The sequence below is a fragment of the Schistocerca gregaria genome, chromosome X (assembly GCF_023897955.1).
Source record: "Schistocerca gregaria isolate iqSchGreg1 chromosome X, iqSchGreg1.2, whole genome shotgun sequence".
NCBI classification, from domain to species: domain Eukaryota; kingdom Metazoa; phylum Arthropoda; class Insecta; order Orthoptera; family Acrididae; genus Schistocerca; species Schistocerca gregaria.
This window is the reverse complement of record NC_064931.1, coordinates 569,525,795-569,549,677: the sequence shown is the minus strand read 5'-3', so window position 1 is coordinate 569,549,677 and position 23,883 is coordinate 569,525,795. Positions and strand designations below refer to the sequence as shown.

Genomic DNA, 23,883 nt, shown 5'->3' with positions numbered 1-23,883 from the left:
TAAAGAGGGTATGAAGTGTTGTCACGGAAAAACATTGGGGCAAAATTTCAGGTTGTCGCAATCACTAGCTTGATGTCTTGATGGCTCAATGTGCCAATCAGCTGGGTGAAACGCGAATGAACGTCTGTAATCTCATCTTGCGAGAATATTGTGTCTTCCTTTGTAAATCAGATAATGTGAAGAGTCTGAAGTCACATCTCGTTACTACACGTCGTGTTACTGAACGTGATCTGGCCTTTCTTACCTTTCAGAAGAGGTACGATTAACGAAAACAGAGTGACCTACAGTTTAACGTGATAACTGAACCGCAGCGCACCTTTACCTTTGTTGTACACATACGGTAGGGCCTGAGATTAAATTTTCTTTAATGAGCTAAGAACACCACAGATTGGAAGTATGGCACTCATTCGCGCACCTCCAACCACACTTTATGCCTACTTCAGAAGTATGGAATACGGAATTAACATAGCAAAGACCTAATATTATTAAATAACATGCTTTGGCCTTTCATTGCGCGCTGCGTGTCGTTTCTTCGCTTGTTTATTGCTTCTACAAATACTTTCAGCATCAATTATTTTCTCCATTTTGCTAAGAAACGATTCTAAAAGATGGAGAAAAATAGCTTATGTTGTGGCACAGCATCACAGGAAAATGAAGCGAAGTTCCGAAAGTCATCCTGAATTACTGTCACTCACGGTGAACTCTGTTACGCACCTTCAGTTTTCCTTCCATTAGGCCGATTTACTTCTCCAGACCTAGCTCCTGCTCTTTCTTTAAAACCCACATCGTCGATGAGGCTTCCTCCCGTCTCCGTCTACAGGTTTTCCGTAGGGTTTATGTTAGCAGCAGGTAGCGGGCACAATTGAGTTCTGTTATGCAAATCACGCAGCTCCATCTTTGTCCCCACTACAGACGCAGGACCCTCGTCAGATTCATTATCTTGGGCCAGTGTTTTAACATACTGGAGTCCAATTCCGCACGCCTACTGGATTGTCCAGTTCTTAGAAACTCGCCCAACCTACCGTCAAATAAACAGAGAACCGCCGTACCGTGTCCCAGCCCGAAAGTTTCACGTCCTATTCCCCCATACGAGCGTTAATATCACAGTTACGAGCCATAACTGTAGAATGTAGTAGTTTGATTCAAAACAATTTCTTTGCATTTAACGTTGCATAGTTTACTGTCTTTACATAAGACACAGAATGAGTCACTTTTAACTAGTAGTATGCATTATTTCTATCCTACGACACAAAGAAATGCCGATACATGCGAGGTATCACATAACTTAACACATTAGTCGAAAAAGAACACACAGCAATCTGATGTTGCAAGTCAGCTGAAGTGATCATGCAAGAAACTTCTTCCTTGATCTTCGTCTGTGTACAGCTATTTTATGAGGATTGAGGGCAGTTCGCTTTCGTAGTGGACTACTGCACGTGTAACCCGGATAATACTAAATGAACTAGCATAACTGGCCTCAATCCATCTTTGATATCGCCTGGCACTTACATCACATGTCGCGATAGGATTTCAGCTAAGTTCGTAAGGACCATCTTATTAGGAAGCTCGGGTCCTCTTAGTTAGAGGAAATAACTACAGCTAAATGTTAAATCCCACGAAAAAATTTAAGTACAACGACTGAGGCCTGGTCGCCACAGAAGGGAGACATGCTGAATCCGAAGAAAACACCTGAAGGGGCAAAACATCTGGCTTTGATTTGCTGGGTGCCACATACAACCGACCTTATGGTGTAGCGACACATGTGGGATCACATAATGAAAATGCGTCTTATTGCCATTTCTACTGACAACCATATTCGTGAAGTAATTGAATGTTGGCTACGTCACCAGCGTTAACGTCTAAAAGCCTCCCGCCTGTACCTCGCCAAAACAGCAGTTAAACATAAATCTCTACCCAACAATCTCACCACCAGTGTGGAGAGTACATTGCAGAAACTGGCACTTTATGGGTGTCTTCAGACGCCACGCTGCGAACTTTAATTTTAGACCCAGTCTACCCGGTAGCGAATACAGTCCTCTGCTATAGCTAACAATACTCGCACTAGCCGCTTCGGCGTCCAACTAAATTGTACTGTGCACCTTATTACAGGCACAACAAAGGCAACCCCACCCTCTAGATACCCGCACTAAGCAATATAGCTGCTCCCGATCTGCGACGAGCGAAATAAGTCATTGGAGAACTCAAAAAGATGAACAATCACTTTCCACAAATCCACGAAGGCAACACCGTCAGTGAGGGAACCAAATTGCTATCCAGACATCCACCCTTGAACGAGTGGAAAAAAAATTGTAGATGTATTTAGCTTAGTTGATCGCTGGAAAGAGGAGTGGACCAAATACACACACTATATGCCTTTCATAATATCCCTTGCCTCACCATCACAACGCCCGGATTCGACAAGCCTCGCAAAACCTGGTCTACCCTAAATAGAATACGAACTAACTGTGGTAAATGTGCTGAATTTTTGTTTGGACAAAAAAAATACCTTCTCGCCAGTACAATTGTAGAGCTGATAAGAAACCATAAAACATATAGTTGCAGGCTGCCCACTGACAGCCTTCACTGGTGACCGCCCCGAATTCCTGCACGCCACAGAAAAGGCGGTACAATGTAACATCAATGTGGACTTTAAGCTGTAGTTGAGTTTCTGTATATTTTGTGGCTTTATATATTCTATGTATTTTTATATCCATTATATATCCATTATTTTTCTTTTATATTACCCATACGTTTTATATGTAGATTTAGTTTTCCTATTGTAAACTATTTATATGTAATTAGTTTATGTGATGTTCTACGCTATACCCTAAAGGAATGAACAAATAAAAATGAAAATTGTCAATATTATATTATTAATGCAACACGAGTCAGATTAAAACTTTAAAGCATAAAAGCTGCGCAAGTTACGGGAATAGGACAGCCATCAGAAAAAAAGAAGGCAAGAAATTGTAAAAAACAGAAGAGATCAGTTAGGTTACTTTATCCAACAAGTCAAATGCATCCCTAGTTGCTGACATGAGATCCTCGATGTTGCACTGGGGGGGATTAGGGCAGGAACACAAGTACTGGACTGTCTGAACACCGCAACTACTGCAAAGGTTAGAATATTATGAGCGTTCCCATTTCAAGAGATTTTTAGATCTGCTGGTTCCTGTCCGCAATCTGTTAAAGGATATCCAGACACTTTAGTTTTTTGATAAGCGGCGGACAATTCTTCGAAAGGGCAGGAGGCTGGCTGTTATGATGGTTACATCCACTGAAGGTTTTTTGTAGTTGACCACATCTCTCTTTAAGGCTGAATTTGGCGTTCGTGGTCCTCTGTAGCTACGAAGGAGCTATTCCTTGATTTTAGTGTTTGAGTAGCCAGTCAAAGGCCTTACGGCGGGTGGTGTTAGGACGCAGAGGATCTCATTCTCTCTCTACAGTCTTTTGTCTCCTTCAAATTGCAGATAGAATGGTTCCAGCCAAGTAGCATGTCTTCTCTGCGGAAATAAGAAGAAAATCGGTGATGAGCTTTCATGTTTCGTTGAGTGAGAGAAAATTATTAGCGTGAGCGGATTTATACAAATCCGAGCTGGCGGAATTAGAAAACCGGTTTTAGTGCTTTTTACCACTTTTGTGGCTGCACCCGAATTTTAACTTAAGCTTTTGCTGAGGATAACGTTTCTGTCACTGACTTTCAGTTTGATGCTGGCACAGTGATACTTACATGTCAGGATCCTCCCCAGGGTAACACCCAAGTATCTGAAGTAGCAGCACTGCTCCAACAGAGATCCTGCGCATATAACATGAAGCCATATGGATTCATGCCTGCTGCGGGAATCGAATGAGCAAAATGGAGTTGTTTTGTGACTGCAGTTGGTTCCGTAGATGGTATCATCTTAGGCCTTCTGGGGCTTTAGTTAGCCTACTTGGTGACCCTGGTTTTATGGACATTAAGCTGTGGTCGAAGCTACGTTTCTTTGCCTAACGTTTCATCTTCTATGGGAGACATCTCCAGCGGCTATTAAGATGTTTAGTTTGAAAATTAACTGACTTCATCTTTATAGCCACCAAGGATGTCCGCTGCAGAAGCAGATGAAACATTAGGGGCATAAAGACGACGACCTCATGCTCACAAAGCATTTGTCACCGGCCATGAAAGCCTGCACTGTGTGATCACACGTAAGTCTTGCGATCTAGTACGATCAAACAGGAAGATTTCTGGGCGATGTGCAGCGGCTTGGAGAAACAGATCACACAGCCGTCTCGTCTGAAAGCAGATGTTTTCTTTAGTGAAGAAAACAAAACTCCAGTGTTTTGTGTGTGTGTGTGTGGGGGGGGGGGGGGGGGGTCTGTACAGTCACCTGTTGTCTTCAAATCAGACAACGTGCCACACGCGGATGAAGGTAAGGAATTAGCCCTGATTCTTGAAAGAACAGTCACTGGCTGCCTCCACGAGTCTTCAGGGGAAACCCAGTTGTGAAGTAGAAACTATAATCTGGCCCGGTCCTCTAAAGCAATAGCAAGTCTACAGTGACACTTAGAAACGGCTGTTTGTGAGAACGCAGCGAATAAATAATGGTACTAGAGTGGCAAAAAGGTTAATGGGTGCGAGGATAGTGTACAGGATCAAACGTTTAAATTACGTGACACGAGTCACTTCAACAAATCAACAGTTACAGCCCTTTAGCATAAAAGTAAGAGAGTTATTAGGACAAAGTCTCATAACACCTGCAGTTTCACCAATAGAAGTGCATACGGCGAGGGGTGCTTTGTTTGTCAGACATGTTCCACGCATCATTTGCACGTTAAATCGTAATGGTTTGGAATGAGTCATTTTACTGTCAAAAAAAAAATTAATTTGTAAACACACTGACCATTAAAAAAATATAGACGCGAGTCAGTAATTCCTAACAAGCTTCTTTTACACGCTACAATAGCAGAAATTATTCTACGAAATAGACGGATTTCTCAAGAAGAAACTTTTTAGTTTGTTTTCAAATTTTACTTTGTCGGATATTTTATATCAGTGTGTAAATGAGCAAAAATTTCGGTTGTAGCATTGTGCACGTCTTTTTGTGCTGAAGACAGGCTGAATGTAGAGTACTGAATGTCATTTTTTCTTCTGGTATTTTAATTATGTGCCTCTTTTTCCTGTCAATCAGCAGGGTTTTATTTGCAACTAACTTCGCGTAGGCATAAACACGCAATTAACCAGTAATCAGAATTCCTGATTTGATACAGAGATGTCTACAAGATGGTGTGGATGAGCACGTATTGTTCTTACAGCATGCTTTTGAGCAATAAATACTTCCTTTTTTTAAAGATGAGATACCGCAGAACATTCATTCTTATGAGATTATGAAATGAATATATGTAAAATATGTCAGCTTACTGGTTTGTCTCTCCGCAAGATTTGCCATGATTTTAAATTCAAGTGTGGCTGTATTAAATTGTTTTAGGAGTTCCAAAATATGCTGCTTGCAATTTGAATTCTCATCAATATGGACACCCAAAATTTTTAGTTTTCACCCTGTTTGTTATCCGCCACCATGTATTACACTTATCATTGCTGTAGCACCTCTAGATGTGCGGAAATCAGTATGTTGTCTTTTTGGAACTGGAAGTTCAAAATGGTTCAAATGGCTCTGAGCACTATGGGTGCTAACTTCTGAGGTCATCAGTCCCCTAGAACTTGGAACTACTTAAACCTAACTAACCTAAGGACAGCACACACATCCATGCCCGAGGCAGGATTCGAACCTGCGACCGTAGCGGTCGCGCGGTTCCAGACTGAAAAGCCTAGAACCGCTCGGCCACATCGGCCGGCAAACGAAGTAAGAGCATTCGCAGAAAAACAGTCTACGATACTTTCCAGAAAAGAGTTTACCATGCTATAGTGTCATCAGAAAAAAAGCAAAGAAAACTAATTCTGCTTATTGTCTGTTGGCTGCAAGATCGCTTACACATGAGGAAAAATAGCGGAACTAAGACCGAACCTTGGGGAACCCCATACGTGATTTCTCCCCACTCAGACGACTCTAGTAACACAGAAAGCATTGCGTTCCCCCTCCCCCCCCCCAAAAAAAAACACGCGCGCACACACACACACACACACACACACACACACACACACACACACACACAAACAGCAGTTACCCGGTGTCTAGAACATCCTACCCCATCTAATGGCTAGTCTTGCACAGATTTAAGAGAAAGACGCTCGTATTGAGTTGACAGAGACAGCCGAAGCTTAACCATAATCGGGCAGACCACTTCTACAGGAAATCGTACACGGATGAATTCTTTTCGCGACCAACTTCCACAAATCAGTGAAACATACATACATACATGATAGATATCCGGCGTGCAGACAAATGATCTGAGGATGCAGATCGACGTGCAAGCAGTCACGAGCACCTTAACTGACTCCCGTGTGTTCTCCGCCGCCTTCTGGCGCGAAGAATGCAGTGGGAAGTGTAAGATAAGAGAGCCGCCAGACGAGCACGCATCTGATTACGCGCCATCTCGCGATACGCCACGCATGTGCGCTCGTCCCACGCGGCGGCGGGTCGCGCTCGTGCATGCCGCGGACGTTAAACAACCGGCGACGGCTATGCGCCGGGGCGAAGGTGCTTTCATTATTTATACTTGCGCACACGCGGCCACGATACGCGACAACTCTCAGCTCTGCGCAGAATCCGCAATTGTCGCTTAACGCCATTGTTGGCTTACTTTCTCCCGTGGGTGAGAAAATCCCTCTGAGAAGACAACCACCAACACAGGCTCCACTTCTTTATCCTAATCTGTATTCCGCAAGCGGACACTGCCGATACCACCATTGTCTCTTTCTCTCCTTTTTCAGTTCCGTTCACGAACGACGAGTGCGGAAAATTATCCTCGGTGAAGCTCCATGCGAGATCTAATTTCTGACTCTCTCATCGTAGTCACTCCGGGAGATGTATGCGGGAGGAAGTAATATGGTGCCCGACTTTTTGGAGCATAAGCTCACGATTTTCTAATAGCAAACTTCTATGCTATGCACGCCGCCTCTTTTGTAGCGTGAGCCACTGGAGCTTGTCAGCATCTCCGTAACGCTGCTGCGCCTACGAAGGGATCCGATGACGAAACACGCTGCCCCTATGTAGGATGATCTCGATCTCTTACTAACCCTACTTGGGAAGAGTCCCAGACTGGTAAAACTCAAGATTCGGTGGTGCAAGTTTTAAGCCACTTCATTAGTGGATAAATTACATTTCCTCAAGATTCTCACCGTGAATTTCAGCTTGACATCTGATTTTCGTACTTAGTTGTTTCATATTGTCAAATGGCTCTGAGCACTATGGGACCTAAACATCTGAGGTCATCAGTCCCCTAGAACTTAGAACTACTTAAACCTAACTAACCTAAGGACATCGCACACATCCGTGCCCGAGACAGGATTCGAACCTGTGACCGTAGCGGTCGCGCGGTTCCAGACTGTAGCGCCTAGAACCGCTCGGCCACTACGGCCGGCTGTTTCATATTGTAACTCCACTACATGTCACTACGGATGGTTACAGATATTTTACGGTAGTTCCCGTCTGCAGTGTTTGCCGACAATGGTATAATCTAGCTGCGGTGGATCTCTTCGTCTATTTGTGCGCAATACATTACATTTATTTATGTTCGGATTCAACTGCCAGTCCCTGCACTAATTGCCGATCCTCTACGGGTTTTCGTCAATTTCGCTACAGTTTTCTGCCGTTGCAATCTTCTTGTGCACAACAGCATCGCCCGCTAATAACGTCACGGAACCCCACCGTTATCCGCTAGATCATTAATACACATTGAGGTGACAATTCGTGGGATAGCGATATGCACATATACAGATGGCGGTAGTAAAGCGTACCCAAGGTAAAAGGGGCAGTGCATTGCCGGTGCTGTCATCTGTATTTAAATGATTCATGTGAAAAAGGTTTCAGACGTGATGGTCGCCGCACGACGGTAATTAACATACTTTGAACGTGGACTGATAGTTGGAGATAGAGATATGGGACATTCGATTTCGGAAATTAGGAAATTCAATATTCCGAGATCCGCAGAGTCAGAAATGTGCCGAGAATGCCAAATTTCAATGATTACCTCATACCACGGACAACGCAGTTAGCCGACGGCCTTCACTTAACGACCGAGAGCAGTGGCGTTGGCATAGAGTTGACAGTGCTAACAGAAAAACAATATCTCCCGCTCCTCTAACAGCCGCAGAAATCAATGTGGGACGTACGACGAACGTATCCGTTAGGACGGTGCGGCGAAATTTGGAGTTAATGGGCAATGGAAGCAGACGACCGACTCAAGTGCCTTTAATAAGACGCACGATATCGACTGCAGCGCCTCTCCTGGCCTCGTAACCATACCGCTTGGACCCTAGTGCAAGACACTGCAGGAGAGGCGGTCAGTAGCTAGGTACGGGCTTTTGTTAGAAGTGTCGAGAACATAACTTCACCGAAGAGTCAAGCAGTATATTGCTCCCTCCTACATATATCTCGCGAAGAGACCATGAGGATAAAATCAGAGAGATTAGAGCCCACACAGAAGCATACCGACAATCCTTCTTTCCACGAACAATACGAGGCTGGAATAGAAGGGAGAACCGATAGAGGTACTCAGGGTACCCTCCGCCACACACCGTCAGGTGGCTTGCGGAGTATGGATGTAGAAGTAGACGACTGGGAAACCGTGGCCTTTTCAGATGAGTCCAGATTTCAGTTCTTAAGAGCTGATTGTATGGTTCGAGTGGAATGTACACGCCACGAGCCCAAGGCTCCACAATGGTGTGGGCTGTGTTGACATGGAACGGACTGCGTCCTCTGGTTCAAGGAAATGGTTATGTTTGGCTACTTTGAAGCTATTTGCAGCTATTCATGGATGTCATGTTCCCGAGCAACGATAGAATTTTTATGGATGACAATACACCTTGTCACTGGACAACAATTGTCCGAGACTGGATTGAGGGACATTCTGGGCAATTCGAGCGAATGACTTTGCCACCCACATTACCCGACATGAATCCCAACGAACATGTATGGGGCATTATCGAGAGGGCAGTTGGTGCACAGAATCCTACAGTGGTAACACTGTCGCAACTATGGACGGTTATAGATGATGACTCAATATTTCTGCAGCCGACTTCGAACGACTTGTTGAGTCCATGCCACGTCGAGTTGCTGCACTATGCTGCGCAGAACGAGGTCCGACACGATATTATGAGGTATATCAGGACTTTTGTCACAGAAGTGTTAACTGTAGCGGCCCCTATAATACTGTCTTGAGGTACTCCCAAAGTAACTTTCAGAGCCTTAGATTTTGCACCGTTAACAACGTCTTGTCATTTTTGACAGTTTACCCTGATCTTGCCGTACCATCATGGCAACATTCGCCAAATTTGCGTCTACACTGCAGAACTCTGTCTTGCGTATTGCTAATAAATATGATTTGTATAGAACGACGTAGTTAGTTTATATTATTATTCACCGGCAAGACCTCAATAGGTACCGAAACAGTAATTTTTTAAAAAGTCAATACATCTTAAAACGACTTATCGAACATGTTAATTTCAGAAGCCATATTACAGTAATGTGAAGACCGCAACAGATAATAATGTTTGTTGTCTGTCTCGATTTCTCATATATAATTCGTTGTACGTTTTGTTAATAGTCGTAACGCAGATCTCTTCGAATCTGACTGAAGGGCGCAAACGTTCGTTCGAGTCAACTTTTTCGGAAATATGTTGCAATATACATCAAGATCGCTAATAGTGAACAAAATATTACTTTGCTCACTTGTGATTGTTGTGACCATCGAATGAATTGTCTTTAAACAGACAGTTATAAGCTACGTTAATGGTGAAACTTCCTGGCAGATTAAAACTGTGTGCCGGACCGAGACTCGAACTAGGGACCTTTGCCTTTCGCGGGCAAGTGCTCTACCAACTGAGCTACCCAAGCACGACTCACGCCCCGTCCTCACTTGCCCGCGAAAGGCAAAGGTCTCGAGAGTTCGAGTCTCGGTCCTGCACACAGTTTTAATCTGCCAGGAAGTTTCATATCAGCGCACACTCCGCTGCAGAGTGAAAATCTCATTCTACGTTAATGCTGTTACCACAAAACGAGAAATATGATCGTCAGATTTTTACTCAACTATGTTGATAATTCGGTTTCCCAATGTTAAAATTTTTTGATGAATGTGGTAGCATCCCCGCTTGTGTATTAATGTGCCTCAGAAACGTTTCTTCTAAAACCCTTAGTCACTCTGACTGGGGGCATATTAAGAGAAAAATTCAGAACTGGGAAATAGAGGGGAAAGGAGGCCATACCTGTCGACTGTGATTGAAGAAATTTGAATTGTTTTGCATTTGTGTAAGATTCTCAGACAGCGGGTGTACGGCTCTCAGAGAAATTTCTGTTTTTATATCAGGAATCAAGGAAATTATTTTCAAAATGCAGGAAGGCCTTAAGGGGATTGGCGCTAGGTGTAGTAGCTGGCCGCTTGTCCTCAACATAAATTTATCGTATTGCATATAAATAGGAAAATTATCCATTATCGTTAATTTCCATGTTTGGTGACCAATCATTAGACACAGTTGAAACTGTAAGATACTGTAGAGTATGCGTCAGTACTGACCTGAAGCGGAATACAGTACTAGTTGCAGGAAATGCAGATTCATCCTCTAAAGGAGTAGCTTGTGAACAGTTCGTTCGAACGGTTTTTGAGAATTTACCGTGGGTCTTGTTTCTTTCTGTAGCAGATTGGATTCGTACAGGAGATATAGAAAATAAAATGAAAAGTGGCGTGTTTCGCCTCAGGTCACTAAGTTGTTATCCAACGGCTGTGGGTACACGAGAGACGTTGTGCATTACGAAGAGATATGTTGTTAAATTTTAGAGTTCGTAAAAATCAGATGATTTAGAGAATGTATTACCTCTCCTACGACAGTATAGTGGTGTTAGTTTTGAACAGGACAATACTCGTCCACACACAGCACTTGTCTCTAGGTACTGACTGCCCGATGTTTAAGTATTCCTGGGACCAAAAAGATCCCCACATCTGTCCCAGACAGAACATACGTGGGACCATTCCCGACATTAGACATTAACTCCGTCCTATTGCCGGTACCCAGTAGAGAACCAAATACGACAGCTGTGGGCCAACTTGCCTCAGGAGACGATACGGAAGCTCTTTCAGACACTTATACCAACAGAACTACTGCATGCACACACGCCAGAGGGGGTGCAACGGCATACTGATAGGTAGGTTCGTGCTGCCAGTTCTTTGTAAATTTGACTATTTTGTAATCACTGTAGCATCATTATACACCCTTTCAACCCGACAAGCTTCGTTTCTCTCTCTCTCTCTCTCTCTCTCTCTCTCTCTCTCTCTCTCTCTCTAATCTCCCACCCCCCCCACTTTCGGATTTCTTTTTATTTTTTTTCGTCAGGCAGTGTATACTAGAGTTTTAATATAGATGAAATTCGTATCACATACCGACTAGACAGCTCTTTACTGAATTATTGAAACCTCTAGGCTTCACATTTTGATACCTTCAGCCCATCACGGTGGCCCTGTGACACACGTATTAAGGGCCACACGGATACCTGTTGAGCATCTTTCGGACATCTGCGCGCAAATAACGCGCTCGGCAGCCACTTGCCAAACTTATCCAAATAACTATTGAGCACGTACCGTTAGAAATAAGAATTCTAAAGTCTTCACCCTTTAACATTAAATGTAAAGCTGTCCTCATCCGGATGATGGTTTGAAAACCGCACGGTCCCGTCGAAGGTGGTACGCCATTGCCTTCCTCCAACCTTCGAACGGATTTACCCAGCCAGTCTAAGGAGGTCTACAGTTTAACGCAGACACTTATTCCGAGCTACGGTGCAACCTGGAATGTTTCCCATATAGAAATTGCCGAAGGTAAAAAAAAGCGATAAGCTATTAAAAAATCTTAGTATCTACTCAAGGTTTAACGATGAACATTTGAATTTTTTGCGTGACATTCACAGTGGAAACAATTATCCTTATGAAGACGGATGCTAATTTAAAAAAAAAAAAAAAAAAAAAGACGCTCTCTGTTACTGTTAATAGCAGAAAACTATAATTTAAAAATCTCAGTGACTAAAACTCAAGTTATTTTCAATTGTAAAGCTACAGTTAGGTTAAAGATAATACACCAGGCGAACATTTACGGATTTCGGCTCCCTAAGGTCTTATAATGAAGAGGTAAATCTAAAATATTTCAGCAGAATTGGGGGTCTATTTACAGACCTATCTATCAAGGAAAAAAATCGTACGAAACTACACTGAAATTTTTTGAAGAATTAAGCATTTAGTAAAGAAGAAAAACGAAAAATTGAACCAGCGGGGATGACATTACTTGACCCGTAACTGTCGAGAAGCAAGAATGATACTTCAAAGCTTATAACACGACGTAACGAGACAAATCATATCCGCTACACAAACAAAGCAGAAGTTGTGCATTTTCAATTTGGAGTCCGCCCCCCGGTAGCTGAGTGGTCAGCGCGACAGACTGTCAATCCAAAGTGCCCGGGTTCGATTCCCGGCTGGGTCGGAGATTTTCTCCGCTCTGGGACTGGGTGTTGTTTTGTCCTAATAATCATCATTTCATCCCAATCGACGCGCAAGTCGCCGAAGTGGCGCCAAATCGAAAGACTTGCACCAGGCGGTCTACCCGACGGGAGGCCCTCGTCACACGACATTTCATTTCAATTTGGAGGCTAAAATGAAACACTATAAACGTCATCAGAAAGTACACGTCGAACAAACAAACTGACCAAACAAGTTTTGCAACGTACAAGGACGTTGAGGCACAGGACATACAAGACAGGGATGAGAAGGTAGCTTTTGCACGGACTAAGCCGACAGCCTCTCCACGAGCAAGAAAGATGAAGCCGGTTTGTGGAACTATATAATTTCTCTTTTTTTCTTCACACGGAATGCTTTGAAGGTCATAGCAAAAGACTGCAATAATTGTGCAAAATACTTTTAGTCGTAGCGGAAGTAAGCTTCGCAATGTTTGCTGCCTACCATCGGTATACTCAGCTCTATCAACAACTTCGCGTCCATTGTTCTATTCAATACCGTTATGTAAACAGTTTCATAAATAAATCTCTGCTTCGCGGCAAATTAAAATAACTCCACTCAAATAGTTTTGTGAGCAACTGTGTTTCCTCTGTCGCAGCAGCTACCGCGGTGAGGTGTCACTGCAGAGGGCTAAGGGTACTATTGCAGAGGAGACATTCATCAAGAGTAAGAGTGTCATGGAAGTAGGCACTGACATCCAAAACCCGACTTTAATGTACATGGGCGTTCTTCTGAATTACATTGCAACGGTTTAATGCAGTCGCTCGATATTATTTCGATTAAGTGACACCTTTCTTCAAATTAAATCTGGGCAATGAAATGAACTTTCGATACGACCCACCACGAATTCCTCCCTGGTGCAAACCTCTTCACGTCAGAGTGGCGCGTACGTCCATCTTCGTCGATTATTTGTTGGATATCGTCCCCTACAGTTTCTGCCCTCTACAGCTCCTTGTAGTACCGCTGAAGTTCACCCCTGATGTCTCGACACATGCCGTATCACCCTGTCCATACCTCTGGTCAGCGTTTTCCACACAAACCTCTCATAGCAGGTTCTGCGGAGGACCACCTCAGTTCTTATTAGTCCACTTAATTTTCAGCGACCTTCTGTAACACCACATCTCAAACCGTTATATTCTCTTTTCCGGTCGTAACACTGTCCGTGATTCACTCCGATACAATGCTGTTTTCTTCATACGTACACTTGACAGCAATAAAAGGCCGAAGCTGAAACTTTAATTTCCCGTCATATTACGCAGGAGCCTGCCATATTACAGGGGGTTTCACAGCTGCTCAAAGGTAAAGAGCACTTGCAGTCGTGGTTGTAGCTGATTCGACAACTGTTTGACACTTAGCGTCAAGACGTACTCTCGAAATACACGTCATTCGTAGCACTGCAGACCTAGTGAAGATTTGATTTCATGATGTGGAGTCGCAAGAGCAGTAAGGAGTATATAAATATCAGCAACTGCATCATAATGCTTGCGCAGCTCAGTAGCATAGCCTGAAGTCTAATAAGCAACTGCTTTGCGACAAGGATTGGTCGAATTTTTTGTTTTACTTCATTAATTGAAGTAATCTGTAAAAATCAAGAAATTAATACAATATACCGTTCACGGTTCTCATTGACGTATTTCCGGTCGCCAAAAGGGAACAGCATGAGGCGTCCTTACCACTTAATATCCCGTCCAAAGCCCTTCAATTTCAATAACAGCCCGCAGTCTGCGAGGCATGGAGTCTATGAGGAGAGTAATATATCATTTTCTGCTAACACCTCCCAGACAGCTAGCATGACGTCCCAGAAATCAAAGGTTCTTGGCACAGCGTCAAGAAACTTTTCTCGCATGGTCCGTTTCGCCGTTCCTATACGTTTTCAGTAGGGCTCCAGTAACGCCATTCCCCTCGGTTAGTGACTTACTGACTTATAGCCAAAATCTCGGTCCCTCTTCTGTGGGAAATTAACTGCGCATCTTAAAATGCGTTTCATATAGTGGAATGGAGGGCTTCGTATGCAGCTAATTCTTGAACCAGAAGAATGCGTGTCTTACGGGAAAAAAACCATGGATTCGACCGTGAAACATTTCATACAAAGCGTGCACGTTATTTATTCAGCTAAAGTGAACACTTACAAACTTTTTTCTATTCAGTTAACATGCACAATATCTATAGATAATACCAGCATATTTGGAGGAAATACTTTGTGCCTTCATGGAAAAGATCTGGAATACTGAGATCAGTTTCCTATAATTTTTGAAGTAGTATTTCCTCGTCTGCATGTTACCAAGATAAACAGAAAAATATGACATCTTGCAATTCACTCACATCAGTGTTGTACCGATCTAACTCTGGTTAGTATTTTCGCCGGTCAGTGTTTGTGCTTTTAAGTGCACATTCTCAGAAATGTTTGCCGCAAATTAATGCGTATTTTAGTAATATAATTATTTCAGCTAGGAAGGCCCTCGGAAAAAGTACATCGAACAGCTGTACAAGGAGAGGAAATGTCTCATGGGCTTATAGAAGAAGAAATTAATATCTATTTGAAAGATTTAACGAATCCAGCATCAGAACCATAGTTAGACTATCTCTGGAAGACTAGCGAACAAAGAAGGCAGAAGGGATAGAAAACTTTCCTTCGTAATTTCTATTCATTGGGGGAGGTGGCCACTGAAGGATAATTAATTTTCATTTTTAGAATCTATAAAACTGGAACCGTATGTCTAGCTTTCAGAAAAATATCAGCCATACAATATCGTAGATATTACAGGCATCTGAATGCGAAAAATATCGTGTAATCTGCGTAACATTTTATGTAATCAGGTCACTGCAAGAATTATTTAGAGAATAATGTAAAAGAAAATGGAGGGTCTGTTGCATGACAGTCGGTTTGTCTGCAGGCTGAGACATGGTCACGCTATATAATGGAAGCAAAACTTACGGAATGTCAAGACCCTTTCATAGGATTTGTCGATCTAGACGAAGTGTTCGACACTGTAAAGTGGGGCATGGTGTTTGTGGGAATAACTTGTATGTCTATGGTACCCAGGTGACATCCAGTAAATAGTCACCGTTCGAAATCACTGTGCTCTCTTGCTCGACTCATTGTAAGGTTCCTACTTCTCTCCTTTTATACTAGTTGGTCCGCCTATCCCGCTTTCTTGTGGTCAATTACGCAATACATAGGGCTCACCGGACACTTTTGATAAAACAGTGTAAATTGAGGGTAAAATTGAAAAAGACTAAAGTGATGAGTAGCGGAATCAGAATAACGATAACTTGAGCATCCTAAGAAAGCATCTTTAAGAAAAGACTGATCTGATGTTTATCTGTTTCAAAAATGTCGGGTGAATGAACGATAAAATCTTTGTCCACATATATTGAAATACACGTTTCGCTCCACTCTTGTTTTATGCCTACAACTACCTGAAGACATACTGGCGCGACATATCACAGGTAATGTCAAACAAAATTGCATGTATGCTCGATAGAAGTTTATTTGCTTCATGAATATTTCGTCTGGTTTCGTCAAACCCATCATTTGTATATAGAAATTTCGTTGAAAATGTTCGAATACTATTTGCAGACTCTTGTTCATTGTTCTCAACTGTTTCTGAAATGAGCCGCGCGGGATTAGCCGAGCGGTCTAGGGCGCTCCAGTCGTGGACTGTGCGGCTGGTCCCGGCGGAGGTTCGAGTCCTCCCTTGGGCATGGGTGTGTGTGTGTGTGTGTGTGTGTGTGTGTGTGTGTGTGTTTGTCCTTAGGATAATTTAGATTAAGTAGTGCGTAAGCTTAGGGACTGATGACCTTAGCAGTTAAGTCCCATTAGATTCCACACACATTTTATTCTTTCTGAAATGACATCTTCAAATTACCTAAACCTGAATCTGCTATATCAATATTTTTATTTACAATTCGTTTTAGTCATAGGCCATTAGCAGGATTGTACAGCACAATAAATGTAGAATGTATGGCAGTTACAGGTAACAGCCATACAAGCGGGATGTAAGAGCTTCTTGTACTGAACATCATAGCTCTACAAATGCGACACACACACACACACACACACACACACACACACACACACACACACACACACGTACACACACGTACCCACACGTACCCTTACTGACTCAATTGTTCAACGTTTTGCTGCCGTGTCTCAAGCGATAAAGAATAGTAGAATGTTTCGGAAACGAAAATGAACGAGTTAGGGACTGTAACAGAAAAATTTTGTGAGCCCAATAACGGTGATCTCAGAGGGATATCCGGGCGTGGCAAAGTTGTTCCGTTTTGGCTCTGTCGCCACTCACTCCCGTCAAACAGGTCTGTCTGTGTCTGTCTCCCTCCCCCCCCCCCCCCATCTGAAAGTCGTTTAACACGCTCCGTGGTCTTCGATTCAAGTAACTCACACACGGACTCCACCTCGTCCTAGTTACGAACGGTCAAAATTAGTCTACCAAGCTCGCTTCACAACACATTCGCTCTTCGGGAGATTTGCTATTTATCGGCGATGAATTTGCACGCAACTGGACGTCCACGGAGTGGTGACAGATTAATCACGTTTTACGCTCCATCAGACAGACGGTCGGTGGTGCATACGTACTGAAAAGTCTGAAAGCGAACAAGGAGGACACGTTATTGTCTGGGGGAATGCTTTAGTCGCATTCCGTGGGTGATGCCGTCATTGTGGAAAGCACAATAGATCAACACAAGTATACATCTATCCTTGAGACCATGTGCACCCCTACATGTAGCTTGTTTTTCCTCGGCACAATGGCATCTACCAGCACGACAATCCAACGTGTCACACAGCACGCAGTGTACGTGGGTGGTTCGAAGAGCACCCGGATGAATTTACCGTACTCCCCTGGCCGCCGAACTCCCCGTATTTAAACCGAATGGTGAATCACTGGGACCACGTGATCAGGCTGTTTGCGCCATGGATCCTCAAAGAAGTCGGCATGGCTCGACATTCCTGTCGCTACCTTCCACAACCTCATTGACACACTTCCTGCACGTCCCACAGAAGTCCGCGCTGCAAAAGCTGGTTATTTAGTCCATTGGCGGGTGGCCACAATATGACTGGATAGTGTAATAATAATGATCAAATAATGAACATATATTAAGTACGAGGAGTAAAGTTAATTGAGAAAAATGTATATGCGATGTATACAGAGTAAAAGTGAAAAGGTAAAGTAGAGGCAAAGCCTGTAGCTATTCGCCTGACTGCAGGTAGAGTGCGGCCTTTCTTCAATGCAACACTAGGAGTGGGTGGGTGGCGGGTCCATCTCCATAGTCGCCTTTTTACCCCCAGAATCGATCCCCGGTACTCATTTGAAAGCAGGCTGAGTGGACATGGGCCGTCCTGGAAGGAGGAAAATTCCCTACACCTATTTGGGCCTGAACCTGAAACTCCAGAGGCGGAGTCCATTGATCTAGCCTGTAGACCAACACGGCCACGTAAAAGTGAAGAAAATAAAAGCAAATGAATATTAAAACAGGTACAATGTAACAAAAAATTTATGTTTATCATCAATCCTATCAACGTAGTTTACGGGAACATCGGGGACCTAAATGGGATGGCTGGACCTCAGTCCCCTCGAATGCGAGTTCGGTGTCTTGCTCCTGCACTACATCGCTCGGGATTGCCGACTGGCAACGAGAAATGGAAAGGTTCTCGACGATAAACTGAGTGCAACTGAAATCGACATCAGTCTACTGCTACCGCAAGATCCTGTCTTTCGAAAGAACTGCACTGGAGATAAATCAGAGCAACTAATAACTACATCGTTTTGTAGAAACTTAACGTGTTTACAAGAACGTTTATCATTGGCAGATGTCACATTGGCCTTAAAAATTTGCCTTGAAAACACCGTTTCTCGCTTTCCGTAATCATATTCCGTAAGTGCAACAAATGGGTGATCTCAGTCTTCTAATCACAATTTACGTAACTTTTCCTACGATTAGACTTTTTAATGGGGTCATCATTGTGTCCGCCATTTAAACACTTAGAAGTGACATGAACAGCAGTTCAGAATATTAACTGACACAATTAACTAATTATATACATTTCACTCCAGTTGAAAAACCAGTTACACCGATACATACTGCAGTAAAATGAACTTCATTCCTTAGTGTGGAGGGGGAAAAAAAATGATTCACAAGAGGTTAGTCAGTACATATCTGCAAAGAATCACTCATCCATAGAACCAAAATGGATGTCAAGGTTCGAAATTACATTAAATTTGTCTCTCCAAGACAACTACCACTACACTACACGTGTGTTCATTTCAAGACAATTGTGTGAGGCCTCCCACGTTAAGCATCAGCATGCACTGTGAACAGTACTTTGGCTCCGTCGGAAACTAGCAATTTCTGGTGGATGGAGCGATAACGACCTTGCGAGCACGCACGATAAGGACACACATGGCTCAGACTAGTCACGATAGTAGCGAAATATTATGTAAGCACACAAGCCAACAACGAATTACAGGAAGACGTCTGGCTGGCAGAAGATGCCACTCTTCTGTTAAGTTTACTGTGTCCACTTCAGCTGCTGCTGTCATTGCTGTTATTTCAGTCTTAACATTGGTTTGATGCTGCTCTCCACGCTAGTCTATTCCGTGCGAGGTTCTTCGTCTCTGCGTAACTACCGCGTCGCACATACCTTTGAAACAGTTGACAGCAGCCAGGCCCTGGTATCGTCTTACAGTTTTTGCCCACCCAGTTCCCTTCATCAGTAAACTGACGAATCCTTAACGACTGAGAATGTGTCGTCTCAACAGAGACCTTGCTTTTAGTGAAGCTATTTCTTCTAAATTCTTTTCGGTACCACCTCAGGTAATTACTCTATGACATTTAATAGTACATGTACCATCCGAACTATAATCGATGGATGGATATGAGAGGTTTTAAGGAACCAAAGTAATATGGTCGTTGATCCTTCCATTCTGTGAATGCCGGAAATATGGAAGAAAACCATTTGCTTTTAAATTAGAAATAAGGATAGTTAAAGGACTCTAGCACAGGGCAGCTATAAGCATAAGATTATAGTATTAAGAGTGTCGGGGGATAGAAGATAATAGGTTGGGGTAGACATCAGTCAGGAGCGATTGCAAGCCGCCGGGGCTTGCCATGCGGTGTTCTCACACAACCATCCTCCCCCCTCCCTCCATACTCCGCCCCCACACGCACTGTATCTCTTAACAGAGTCGACAGATCGCCATCTAATAGTAGGAGCAGTAAAACAGTAAAAAAAACAAGCACTCCGTCCAGAGCCAACCAAAAGCCTTCAGGGTACAGTTGCGCTCTATCAAAATAAATGTGCAGTACTTTTGGTACACTACGTGAATTACGAAGTAAATAGTTGGATTGATAGTATTGGATTGTTTGTTTTGCATGTAATTAGAACCTCACGTCCTTCAGTGATAGTCCATTGTTTATTTTATATCCTTACAGAATATAAATTGCATTTTGCAAGTAGTAACAATTAGCTGATCGCGCCACTTTTGCGCCTTTATGCAACCAAAGCGCCTTTTGATGCAACTAAGTTTAAATGCAACAAAAATACATATAATTATTGATATTTTGTACTCAACAGAGCACTCTCCATCATGACCAAAGCCAGGAGTTTGCTGTTATTACTGATACATGCGAAAGTTGCTTGTGAACAACAGAAACATGTTTTATAAAAGTTCGACGCATTATTGAACCGATGTTTGATGTATTTTGTTTTCTGGATTTTTTTAATTTTTCGTTTTTGTTGATGAAAGTGCATGTTCTAGCACAATACGATAAGATCCCTCTGTTTTACTTTACAAATCAATAATGTTCGAATAAAATCTGAATTAAACATCGACAATTTAAATTTTGTTATTTGTAGCAAAGTTACTTTTACGTAACACACAGGATGATTACCATATAGAACAGAAATGTTCTCAAAGTTACCGAGCCCTTTGTATAGCCTCGCCCTTTCTCGACGGCTCACCGCTTCCGGTTTTTAGAGAAATCTAGTACTACATTGATCGCGTACGCAGAGAGAGCGATTATTATGAGCTAACGCCCACGAGGTATGCAACACACCTAACTTAGAGGTAACGCGGGTACGACCTTCCTTAAGCCACCATAGCTACTAGGGACACTGCCGTAGCCTACATAGCGGCAGGAGGCGACCCAGGCAGTCAGCAGGCAACGAAGGCTTCACGTGTAAGTATCCATTCCGGTGGATAAAATTTAAAAACTGATTTCCCGCCTGGGTATTAGCTGCCAGGGTTTCAGGGAGTCTGCCAGCTGCGAAGCTCGTCATGTAACACTGAAAAACACTGAACAGGATAATGGGTGGGACAACTAACTGCCCGTCTGATGTAGCCATGGGCCAGATTGGCGTGTCCAATCCGTACATGACATAGGATGTGCATTCACGGCGGGCCAGTCGAATGGAAGGCCACCACCCACTCAGACTCTTAGTCTAAGTTACTGACTGTAATCAGAAAGCACTCAATGACCAGCTGTTCAACTTTGGTAGTGCTCACGTTAAAGAAACTTCAGTTGAATCTCGAGGAGCGTATCGACCGTTTATCCTGATTTAGATACGCGATTTCCTTAAAATCGCTTCAGTTGTATAGTGGGATTGTTCCTTTAGCAAAGAAATGGGCCATTTCCATCTCTGCCGTCGTTCGACTGAGATAGTACTCTAAACGTAATAGTCTTCATTTCGACTGAAAGATGAGGGTTCATTATTTTTTTGTGGCCGTATCTGTCGTAAGCTCGCACAAGACCATCTGGTTACCTTCCATTCGGAAAGTGGGTGCACTCAGCAACTGTTATGTGACTTATAAAATTATAGACTGCAGCAATAAGTCTTCATTTTTTTTTTAGATTTTATTATGCAAATCCAGATTTCGGCTAGTAGCTAGCCATTCTCAATCCACTATTTTCTATTCTCAATGCACGTAAGTTCCTGTTGTTCGGGCGTCAGTCACAGTGCTTGCTCTAAAATTCTTTTCTGTTAACTATAACCATCATCTTCCGCAATTTGATTCTTAATCAAAGAAAAATTACCTTTTTTCGAACACAAAGCTAAGCTCTGCTAATTAGTGCGACAGCGTGGTACGTTATGTACTTAGCTATGCATATCTCAAAAGGTACAAATGGCTCCTCAAGCCTTGTATTCGAAAATGGCCACCTCACCACCTTAGAACTTTCAACATCCACCTACGTACTCACAACGGAGGGAGAGAACCATCACCAGTGAGAATGTTGTGTATTATGTCTGATTTAAATGGGATGTGCAGCCCAATTAGGAGTACAAACGTAAAGGATGAGCCTACATTTTGCAAATTCGCTATCCTAATATGCGACTATTTCGTCTTTCCAGAATGTTTTTCCACTCACGACTCATGTAACTGAAATACATCTGTCAAGTACATTGCTATTATAATTAGTTAATTTTTCTTCTATCTTGTAGAAGAAAGGTTATAGTTTGACGACAGTGAGTTCTCCAGAGACTTAGCAAAGCTTCACCGGTGAAGGATGCGGAAAGCAATAGGCTGCATTATTTTCAGATGCATCATTCCCCCATTTGCCGCCTTAAGCGACCTAGGGAAACCACGGAGAAACAATGTAATAGGACGCTCGGTGATTTTTACAAAATAACGTGGCATCTCAGGGCATCACGTAATGGCAAGACCGAAACATGCCATCAGATAAACCTGTAATAACCATCTGAAAGACTCTCGTCATAACGTGTCTTTAAAATTAAAAATTTGTGTTCAGTGGTTGGAATTATTTAAGTTAAAATTCTTACACAGTGCTAATGCTCGAAACTTCGCATTACTTCAGTGGAACATGGTAGTATGACTTTCCTTCTCAGTAAGTACGGGTCAGTGTAATAATAGATTTTAACGAAGACCACGGTTAGTACCTGCCAGTACAGAATCAGTCATCGGTGTATTTAATTGCCCATAACAGGCTCCGCAAAAGCAACAGGACGAGAGACGTGCGCGCTCGGAACTGGTCTGTTGCGTACACGCAGGACACTCCGGCTTTTGACCTATAGCAGCCATCGACATTCATGGGGCACCTTGGGACGATGGCCAAGTGACGTGTCAACTTTAACGAGCAGTGCCAACTCTGCCCTCCAACTTGGGCAAGCTTGTCTCGCCCGCGCACCCCACGTGCTACGCTAAGGACATGGCTTCTGAACAGGCGTGACGTGAATCACGTTGGATCGAATTGCCAGAAGTATGTGACAAGGTATCACTTTTCGTTCTTATCATACGGACGCACACTAAGCTGCTCATTCGTGTATCACACGGTCCCGCTCACCACGAAGGCAAACTAATATTTGTTTTTATTTTCTATCCTTAACAATTTTTTCTGAATGCAGTAGTCTATCTCAGAAAGATTGCAAAATCGCAGGGTTAAATGGCGATTCCACAAGCATAAATAATACAACTTTAAGCTCTAAATGACCTTCACTAGGCATAATGAAAAATAAGGAAACTACCCATATATAGTGCACCCGCAGCGTTTCTTTTAATGTTTTAAAATTCCGTTGACGTCAGTGAGTAGAAATAGGTCTGCTTCTATACTCCGAAACCGATCGTACTGTGTGTGACAGTATATTTACCTGATCCCACCCTACCATCTTCCTACGCCAGCCGCAAGAAGAAAGACTATCGATACTCTTACGACGAGTCCAACTTCCTCTCATTTTAACTTCGTAGTTATTACGTGACATTTAAGCATATTTCTCGGCACAGTTTTGAACACAGGCCTCGAAATTTAGTGAAAGAGGATGCATGAAATTGATTATGAAAAGGAAAATATCAGTTTTGAAGAACAGGAATAAAAGTCACGTACTTGACAATGTTAACGAACGCATTCCCTGAAGCCTTCTAGCCTGATCTACGAGTAATCCATCTCACAATTCAGCTCTTCACCACCGTAGCAGCACGCAATATTTTAAATGTGTTTTTCTGCATCTCTTAACAAATTTTCATTCTCTCCAGAATTTAATTTTACTCTACCTCGAAGTACTCGCTAAAGACATGGCCGGAGTTCGAGGGAGTGAGTGGCAGAGTGTTAATGTGCCACAAAACGCATTTTCATAGTTTGACAGCCTACCCAGAACTACAGAATATCTCTATACTCGTCGATAAGAGTTTGAAATGGCATAAAGTGATATGCACGAACTATATATCCACAACTTTAGGAAATTAAAACTCTGCAACGACA

The 23,883-nt window shown here is 42.9% G+C and overlaps 1 protein-coding gene across 2 annotated transcripts in view; it reads right to left on the bottom strand.

Moving 5' to 3' along the window:
• LOC126298566 (uncharacterized) overlaps positions 1 to 23,883 on the bottom strand; it is a 246,239-nt gene that overhangs the window by 14,023 nt on the left and 208,333 nt on the right. The window contains exon 1 of one of the 2 annotated variants that reach the window (XM_049989930.1): positions 6,355 to 6,482. The exons of the other annotated variant lie outside the window; for it this stretch is intronic. The gene's annotated coding sequence lies outside the window, so the exon portion shown is untranslated. Of the gene's footprint in view, positions 1 to 6,354; positions 6,483 to 23,883 lie in introns of those variants that run through there. 2 annotated transcript variants of the gene reach the window in all.